General features: G+C 47.0%; 1 pseudogene; it reads right to left on the bottom strand.

The window, feature by feature from the left end:
- Positions 1 to 10000, bottom strand: part of LOC144096770 (uncharacterized) — a 13877-nt pseudogene that overhangs the window by 3805 nt on the left and 72 nt on the right.

Here is a 10000-nt window from a genome sequence, read left to right as displayed (position 1 = left end):
CAGATGACGACAGCAGACCAAGAGTTGACTATTATGGGGGATTGTGTGTATAGCGATATAGATCAGCGAGGTATAAAGTATGTTCCTGATTTCTGGGTCTTATTTAACAGAAGTGTCGCTCGCTACTGTGGAGAAGTTGCTGGCCGAATCCGCAAGGCTTATCCAACCTAACAAAACACGCTGTGGGGCTAGTTGGGGAAGCATGGTTTCTTGAAGAAGTTTTTTCACCGCTACAAAAACGAGGACACAGAAAAAATGAAGCACACAGGACGGGCGCTGACTCCAACTAACTTTAATGAAGCTGACACATGCAGCATTTGACACAATGAAGGACCGGAGCGCATGCGGGTGGGATATTTCTGGTAGATAAGAGAGAGAACACTGCATGCTATCGTCTATTTGATAATCTGTATTCGCTGTCTCGCAGGGAGACTGATGTGGTGCTGACGCGTGTTCCGCCTCTTTGTTTGATAGAAAACGCTTCGGAAAAATCGCGAGCTAATCTGTCCTTACTTCGGCTTAGAATTTTGATACTCTCAAGTCGTGGCTCACAGTTTTGGTCGTTCTCATCTTTGCACGAGTGGCAGTGGGCGGGTAGATTTTCAAACGAGTCGGAAACGTTACCAGGTGAACGTTCATGTTCCCTGGCACGTTCGTTCACACAGCGGCCAGTCTACCCGACATATACTTTGCCACACTTAAGGGGGATTTCGTATACCACACCCGTGGCACACCGCACGTACGGTTTTGCGTGCTTCGTCCCGCAGCCCGCAGCCCGCAGCGAGACAGCGAATACAGATTATTAAATAGACGATAGCATGCAGTCTGCTCTCCATAATCTACCGAAATATCCCACCGGCATGCGCTCTGGTCCTTCATTGCGTTAAATGCTGAGTGTGTGAGCTTCATTAAAGTTAGTTCAACTCACGCCACGCCACACGGCACCCGTATACGTAGGTGTGTTTTCAAGAGAAAGCGAATCGCCGCTCATTGTTCGCATAATTAAGTGGTTAGATTTGCGCTGTTCAAGGAACCTGCCGACACTAACGCGCATCCAAGCACAAACCACAAACCAGTGGCACTACCATCGGTAACCGCATGAACGTCTGACACTCGGGCTGCTCAATACAACGGAGTGTCACTCACCCCGTCGATGACCGAGGCGTTGCCGACGCTGCCGACCCCACCGCAAATATAACAGACGGCTGCTATTAATTAGAACATGGTGTACTGAAAGATGAGGAAAGGGGCACGCACGCGTTAAAAGCAATGTTATGGACAGAAAAAGTATGTTAACCACTCAACAAAACCCTGAGTTTTCAGCGCTAGCGAATCGCGATAACGTGGACAAGTGAGAATGCACCTGCGTCGAGGCTTTTAACGGTTCTCTCCTTTCAAATTATATTTAGAAGTTGCCGATAAATAAGAGTGCATTCAAGAGAGGACATTTCTAAGCCTATGCAGTACAAAACTAGGCTGTTTAGAAGTTTCGCCAGAACAGAACAGCCAATGCAGAACAGCCAGTGCAGAACAGCCAATGCAGGGAAAGCTTAGCTGCCCTGCACATTCGTGATACAAGCAGGCCACAGTATTGTACACCTGTTTTATTTTAACCACCTGCACCTGTATGTGAAGTAATAACTCACGAAAAAAAAAGTTCGCAGAAAATTAGAAGCTCAGTTTTCACTGGTATCGGGATTTAACACGCAACTTGATCAGACAACAATATGTAACGTGTATCAGCGTTAAAAAAGAGGTTACCTCGTGAAAAACAAAAGTGCTGGTTTCTAATTGTGTCGAGGAATCTGTCTCAGTGCAACCTACGGCGCAGTATTCGAAAGGAGAGCGCCACACATCGACCAGGCTCCGAGCCGAGCGGGCGACACTATGCGATGGGCGCACTCACGTAGAATAACTTGGGCAGCATGAGCGCCGTGGGGAGGCTCAGCATGGACGAGCAGAGGAACACGCACCCGTTGGCGGAGAATGCGCACGCGCAGCCGTGCAGGAATCGCTCGCTGGAGGTGGTCGCGCCCAGAGTGCCGTACGCCACCCACAGGAAGGTGCCCACCATCAGCGCCCCAAACACACCACGCACACTGGCAATCGGGACACACGAGCGAAGTTCCAGCAAATACGGTATTGACACCGTGTTTAACTGTACGATTAATCGAAAGCGCTCAGGGGCGGTTGATAGCGTGCGCTCATGAGGAGAGACAAGATGTTGTTCTACATCCTTGGGAAAGCGGTTTGGTTTGGTTTCGTTAATGGGGTTTAACATCCCAAAACGACTCAGGCTATGAGGGACGCTTTGGAAAGCGGCACTTGGCAATATGAACGCTATTTTCCTGCATCCTGGCTGGTAATGTTGTGACCTTTCGGTATTCGCTTCATTGAACGAGATACAACTGTGCGTTTATTTTGCCTTTGTCGCTTGCTGTTTTCTAATTAACGCTATCACCTCAGACTGTTGTGTGTGCTCTGTAGGGGCGGATTTATGAGGGGGGGGGGGGGAGGTCCACCTCTCACCAGTCCCACAAGTGAGACATTTTTTACAGGAAAACTATACTGAACCCCATTCTGCCTACCAAAAAGGTCCAAGAGGTACATACATGGTGCAAATGACCCCCCCCCCCCCCCCCCCCCCCCCCGCCGAATTGTTGTCTCCAAGAAAGGCCCATAAATACGCCCCTGGTACTCTTGTTTTTAATCATAGGAGGCGCTGTTCTCAGTTTCGACTTCGGGGCCTCCTAGTGGAACGATTTTGCATAAACATGCTCTGCACAGAGAATTTGTCACAAAAGATGTTGAAATAAAAGAGAATATAAAATTTAGAAAACATTTCCTTTTTTCTTCTAACTTGCGGATCCCCAAGATGGTGGGGCGGCGCTCAAAATAAAAAAAATGTACTTTGGTATGGTTCAAAACCAGCTTTTTTTTTTCGGATATTTGACCGGCAGTATGTGAAGCGCTGCTTATAGAACAGCGGGTGCTTGCACGTATATTAAGGGCATTCTTGCATATTCTCACTGCGTCCACAAGCTGGACTTTCGAAATTTCTAGGCCATGTAAGCTCACAGGTTTGCGCGTTCACGTGCTTATGTTTCACTCGTCTTTCTTGTGGCCCATCGTACCTCCGGCGATCAGCGCAATTATCCGTGATGTCATTACCAACATATCTCATATAAATATCGATATACAGGGTGACTTTTTAAATTGTACGAATTTTTATTTTAAAACTCTATTGAGCTCGATTGTACAGCAAGGCGGACTTAATTTACTTCATATGGATCAATAATTAAGCTATTAATGAACTTAAATGAACGAATAAACTTTTAGTCTTGGTTTTAGAGGGCAAGGTTATATTGAGAAATTTATGGTCGTCAACATCGAAGGTGAGCTCTGTTTTTAAAATTTCTTAATCGGCAATGTGTTTCAACATATTCAACGTCAAGAATGCCCAAATGAGCGCATGTTGAGTTGCCTTTGCCGCATTGCCTAGCTATAAAATGGCGTCGCTGCGCTAGATATCGTCGCCGAAATCAAGTTAACTTCTTCTAAATCATCAAAGCGCTGACTGCACCTGCATTTGGTGCATAAGAAGTGGCAGAGATTTCATTTTATAAATATGCAATGTGAAAAAGCCAACTCAACGAGCTTTCAGTCCGCATAATTTTGACGTTTGAGATATTTCGAAACAAATTGCTGATTAAGAAAAGTTAAAAACAGGTCTCACCCTCGGCGGTGACGGCAATCAATTTCGCAACATAACCTTGCCTCCTAAAATAAAAAACAAGAAGTTTATTGGTTCATTAAGGTTAATTAATTTTGTAATTGTTGATCCATAATGTCCACCTTGCTGAACAGTCGAGCTCGACAGATCGCACCGATGTATCTCTCAGGAATTTAAGAATAAAAATCTGTAAAAGTTCAAAGAAATCACTTTGTGTGATGGGTAGTAGTGTCGCTGTTGGGGAACAGCGTCATTTTAAGAAAATTTGTCCAACACATGCAAAAATACAGGAAGAAAACACACGTAAAGCCTGTGTTTTTCCTTGATCTGCTTTTCCTGAAGTAAGGTCCAACAGCGGTTACCAAAATGACCCACAGCATGTGGGATCTGGTGGGAGCGCAGTATACAAGGCGAGGCAGGGTGCGTGCTAAGCTGCCGGAACAGGATGCTGAAAAAGGCGGAAGCAGTATTCAGGCACTATAGTGGCTCGTTTCTTAGTTGCAGCACACAGCGTTGCTTTGTAACGCTACGAAGCGCAACTCAAGACGAGGTCATAGTTCACGTTTCCCGCTATTGGCAGCTGACCTGATCACACATTGAGGATCCGAGGCGAGATACTTCCTCAAATATTCGTATTTAATTATGAATATCGACGCACAGGCGCGACCCATGCAAAACAAAGCTCGTTAAGCGTCCAGCTCATACAATCATTCGCGTCAGAGCTTGAACCAAGCAGAATTTCTATGGGTCTTCTTCGTTGGGTTTCTGTCCTTGTTAAATGCCCTCATTTCCACTTGACGGTAATCTTCGCGACAGGCAACTTTCTTAAAGGGGCACAGGCACAAAATTCTTGGGCGTCAGTTTTTTAAACTTGGAAGAGATCTCCGGCCCCAGTAATCATTAAAATGAGCTTAAAACACCAGTGCGCAACGTTAATAATTAATTGCAAACGATTTTGTACCGGCAGTGTCGGTTTCTGTCGGCGCCAGCGCTGAAGTGCACCTTGACGTCACGGCCGACCGGCCGACCTGGACTACCACATTCTTCATGGCGTCGGCATCGCCAGCAAGCACTGGTTGTTTCTGTGACCAACCACTAGGTTCGGTGACGTCACAGTTATCACGTCACAATTGACGTCATGGGCGAGTGCACCATAACGTCACTCGATGCGGGTGGAAATGCCCAGTGGCATCTCGGACAACATTCAAAATTATAATAACTTATGTTCCACTCAACATCTGAGACTGAAACTTGCTTGAAGGCATCTCCTTACGCCCATTAAATAAATGATACGGTTTGTTTGCGTTCTAAATTTTGTGGCTGCGCCTTTTTAACAAAGCGATGACATTTCTTTTAGCCATTTGGTTTCATTATCTTCAGCATGATTTCGCTTTCCGAACCACACTCTCTTCGCCTGAGTTAACTTGCGTGAATTAAATAAGATACATCGGGTAGAATTCTTGAAATGATGAGAGGCAAGAAAATTGAGTTTTGCCCCTTTTTTGCCCTCCTGCTTGGGCTGTGGGAGCTACAGCATTGAATACATGCATAGCAAACTAATTGGTTTATATTGCATTTTTCTTCTGTTCGCTCACTCATTGATAGCTCTAAATGGACACCTCGACGATATGTACCGATTGTCTGACATACAAGCTTACTGAAAAGTTGCAAAAATGAATCGATGAATAAAGCCTTCATTCCAAGAGGAGGGCTCTTGGTCGCTGTTTGGGAAATAGCACAGAAGAGGGGGGGGGGGGGGGGTTACGGGGTTTCGGGGCACTGAACAGCTTCTTGTCTGTTATTTTCCTGATCTTATGACTTGCGCGTAGCCTTGTTTCTCGCTATAACTGCGTCATTTAAGTGTGTTGTCATAGCCTAGGGCAGTATATCTCTCTCGAAGTACTCTAAGCAGGTCGCTGTGAACAACATATGTCGCAATGGCGCTTTGGGTTGCGGTGCTAAATTGTATCTTAATTGCTAGGAGGCTCGTATTGTCATCTGGTATGCGGTATGTGCCGAATTGCGTGTCTCCCTCGTTAGGACGCTGTGCAGTTTCACATGAGCGGATGTAGATCCGCTCTGCAGTGTTCCCGTCAGTGTGTGCATTGGTTGCGCAAGTGTGTTTTGTGTCTGGCTAGAACTCATTTGTCAAGCATATGCGAGAGGTACACTGCGTTAGTTATGAGAGAATAACGCATCGGCTTCTCTCAGTTTGGTCTGCTATGCCGGTGTTCTGACGATAACACTACCGATGCCAGCGACAAACTTCACGGTCCAGTGGGAATGTTTGTTGCAACTCACCACCTCCAGGACATTGAGCCATCCGTCGGTCGTCAAGGTGTATTCCCGGATGTAGATACGCACCATGGCAACGCAGTCACGCTTCGAGACCTCGAACACCCTGCGCGTGCAGTGAACAGCGATATATCGAATTCTTCAAGGGAAAAATATCCCAGAAACTATCTAACGTGCTAAAAAAAACAGCAATTTTTGAAATATTTAATTAGAAACATGTTTTTTTGTACTTACAAAACCTATGGATTGGGACGGACTGAGATAATATTTACTCATGCACTGCGGTTGCATTTTTGCTGGTCTGCTTGAATGAAATGAAACTTGAAACGAGGTTGAATCATACTGAAATAATCTAAACCGGAATGGAAATTTCTTTTTTCTTCAAGAAAACATATCATGAAGGAGTATCGCAGCGCAGGTTATGAAAAAATAGTGTAGCTGCCGCTGCATAGTTTCCTGGTTGCTTTGCGCACGTTATCTCGAGTTAATTAACTGTCTTTCGATCACTGCAGAGTGAAGCAGCGTCGACGAAGACGTAGCGTGCAGGAAAGAGAAAGCGTGGCTATGCTGTGTAACATCCAAGAGCCCGCGGCACAATTCCAGTGTTGTCGTGGATGAAGTCTAAGGTTACGTTGTTGTTCTCTTGAGTTACAAGCAGACCGAAAAACAACGCCGCTATTTTTTTTTTTGAGCAAAAATCAGTTTACACTACCTTTTACCCTACCGCACAGCATGTATTACAGCGACTGCGAGGGCATCGTTGCGCAGCCGTTAATGTTCTGGTCTGAGCTCGGCCACAAGGGTAGCGGGAACGCTACGCCTTTTGAGGCACAAGGGAGTTCGCGAACAGAAACGACATTTTTTCCGCATGTATTTCACAGGAGTAAATAAAACAAGGGTCATGTGCGGGCGTGTAGATCTGCATAAAAAGTTTATAGTTTATTCCGTAGTATTTAAAAAAATAGTAACAGATTTCTATTTTATACAGCGTGAGGTACGTAGGGGCAGTCTGTTCATGTGGCTTGTACAGCAATTCAGACATTATGCATGTGATGGAGCTCGATTAATGGGCAATTACGATATTTAGCTAATCAAAATTTGAAGCTTAGGTTCCAAGGCGAAAGCTCATAATTTTCAAATGATGGCTACCAGCAGGGAAGGCGAGCCAAGTTTTTTAATTTTAGGAATCGGCGTTGCGGTTCGAGATACCAAGCGCCAAACATGCGCTTTTGAAAACTGTTTGAGTTGGCTTTCCCACGTCGCTGTGCGTGGCAACGTGGTAGAAATGTTGACGTCTTCGGCATCATAAAATGCACATACTGCGTCTGTATTTGCTGCATAAGACATGCGAGCGACGCTATTTTATAAATTTGCCAAGTGGGAAAGCCAACGTAACGAGTTTTCAAAATCGCGTTTTTGACCCCCGACATTTCGAATCAAAATGCCCATTCAAAAACTTAAAAAAAAGTTAGCTCACCTTCGATGCTGACGCCTTCAATTTCGCAATATGACCTTACAACTTAAGAACAAAAGTTAAAATTTGGTAATTTCACCTATTAATCGTCTATTACTTCAGCTCTATCGCGTACAATAAGTCCACCTTGCTGTACAACCCACATCCCCAGACTGCGTCAACGCGTTTCTCGCCCTTTTTAAAATAAAAATATGTAGAGACAAACATTTCCGGAATCATCCGTGCTGTGCTAGATTACTACACTGCAGGAATGCATGCGTGCTGTTCAGTGCTTTGATCTTATGCATACACAAGGAACAACACAAGGACGATTGTCACTGAATAACCTTTATGTTCTCCTTTTTTTTACGTCAATTCTGAGCGTTTACGTGGCAGCTGTGAATACGTAGCGTGTACGGCGTATCTCCTTCGAATCTTCGCCTGTTCTCGACATCTCAGTGCAAACATTTGTTTTTAATTTCATTTGCTTTCCAATGATGTCGCGCATTCCAGGTGAGGTCGGTCAGGCGGATGCAAGCAACGAGGACGCTAGCATTGGCACAGGCATTATTTCCTGGGCGCTGCGAGCCAACCACCCACAAAAACTATCAGACTAGGAGAGAACTAATTAACGCGGACACTACAAAACACGCGCGAACACAGGGGCATTGCGTAGGACACATTGCTTAAGCAAAGCTGCCTTCTCCGCTCGCTATAGACTATGAGTTATGACTCTGCTGTCGACACAAAAAACTGCGTTGTAGGTTGCCTATGCAATCTACCGGTGCCGGTGACGTTACTGCGTCACTGCGTCGGACGCCACTGTTGAGTGACTGTGAGCTGTAGATGTAAATGACTGAGAGTACTTATCAACATGCATGAACTGGCTGTGGGACGCGATGAGAAATGAGCGGCTCTTCAACCATCATCATCAGTCTAACTACGTCCATTGCAGGGCAAAGGCCTCGCCCATACCCCCAAATTAACCCGGTCCAGTAAGAGGTGAGGCCACCTTAACACTGAAAACTTTCCAACCTCATTCGCCCACCTGACTCGCACCTCTAAGCAAAAGGCTGAGAAGCCGTTCATGACCGTAACACGGCGGTGGACGCGAGATACAAATGCGAGATGCACGATGCGCTGCTCGGAGCAGATGTTCGCCAGTTTCTCACCTCTACATTTCGACCAAGAGCGAATGCAGGCCACACCGCGTGTTAGCTATACCACGCGGCCAAACATATTTGCCGTACGGATAAAATGTGAAGCGTGGCTTGTTAAAAACGTGCTAGAAACACGTTTCCCAGCAAGCGCTGTCTCGATCTATAGGCGTTAGAGAAGCATGCGAAACCCATTGTACAGCCGCGGTCAAAAATACGTGGCTCACGGCTCCGGCGCAAGAAGCGCCTGCGGGGCCGCACCGCGGCGCTGCTACCTGCGCCGGGCGCTCACTGCGAGGGTGGAGAGAGTGACGACAAAGCTTCGCCCTCACTCACACCTGAGCACGCCACACGGTTGATGAATGTGAAGTGCAGCGTTCAGCTGTTTCACGGCTCACGGTCAGTACGAAAGAGGGCTCTGCAATGCGTGCTGCGTGTGACTTTCAGCGCCTACTCGAATATCTAGTCTTCCCTATCCACGGACCGGCTACGGCAGGCGCGCGTTCGGCAGTGCGAAGCGTCCGAGTTCGGTTCGCATTCCATGATTACGCGCGTCTCGCGTCCGTGTACGCTGCGCTCCTGTGCCCGGCTCTTGGTCGGGTTAACCCTAATTAGTAGCTGGAGCTCGATCCTTTAAAATCGCTAATTTAAAGCTAAAAAAAATCTAAGCAGGCTCCAGCTGCAACAAAATTACGACTAACACACTACCAGAAACCGAACAGGGCTTCACCGAGTTCACAGACCGGGGTCCTGACGCGACAATAACTTGTTCTGCCCTATTTCTTGAGCACCGTAATGTCCGTGCACCAAGGCTCACCACGCATGGGCGCGCGGGGCATACGAGAGCGAAGCAGTGTCGAGGCGGCAACGGCGAACCGCGCGCACTTTTCATTAAGGCTGGCAAACGACGCAAAGCGGAGACGCGCCCCTTCACACTGACAGTCAGCCGCGAAAGAGCTGAACGCCGCACTTGACATTTATCAGCCGTGTGGCGTGTTCAGAATACAGTGAGGGAGAAGCTTTGTCGTCACTCTGTGCACCCTCGGAGCGAGCGCCCGACGGAGGTAGCAGCGCCGCGTTGCGGCCCAGCAGCCGCTCCTTGCACCGGAGCCGTGGGCCGCGTATCTTTGATCGCGGCTGTACTTTTTATTTTGTTTTGCGACTACGGGGTTTTCCTTCTCTATCTGAGCTCAAGCTGCTACCCAAGAGCTCGAACGATGACATGCAGCAGAGTGCTGTGGACCATGCACTCAATAAATGTCTGACTGCGGGAGCCAAACGTATAAGCAAAGAAAAGAAATAGTCAGCCAGCAGTGAATAAGCCAGCATCTCGTTGTGATCAGGTGGCACTCTTACGGAAAT

The sequence above is a fragment of the Amblyomma americanum genome, chromosome 1 (assembly GCF_052857255.1).
Source record: "Amblyomma americanum isolate KBUSLIRL-KWMA chromosome 1, ASM5285725v1, whole genome shotgun sequence".
Classification (NCBI taxonomy): Eukaryota; Metazoa; Arthropoda; class Arachnida; order Ixodida; family Ixodidae; genus Amblyomma; species Amblyomma americanum.
The sequence above is the reverse complement of the archived record's forward strand: the minus strand, read 5'-3'. Positions and strand labels throughout refer to the sequence as shown.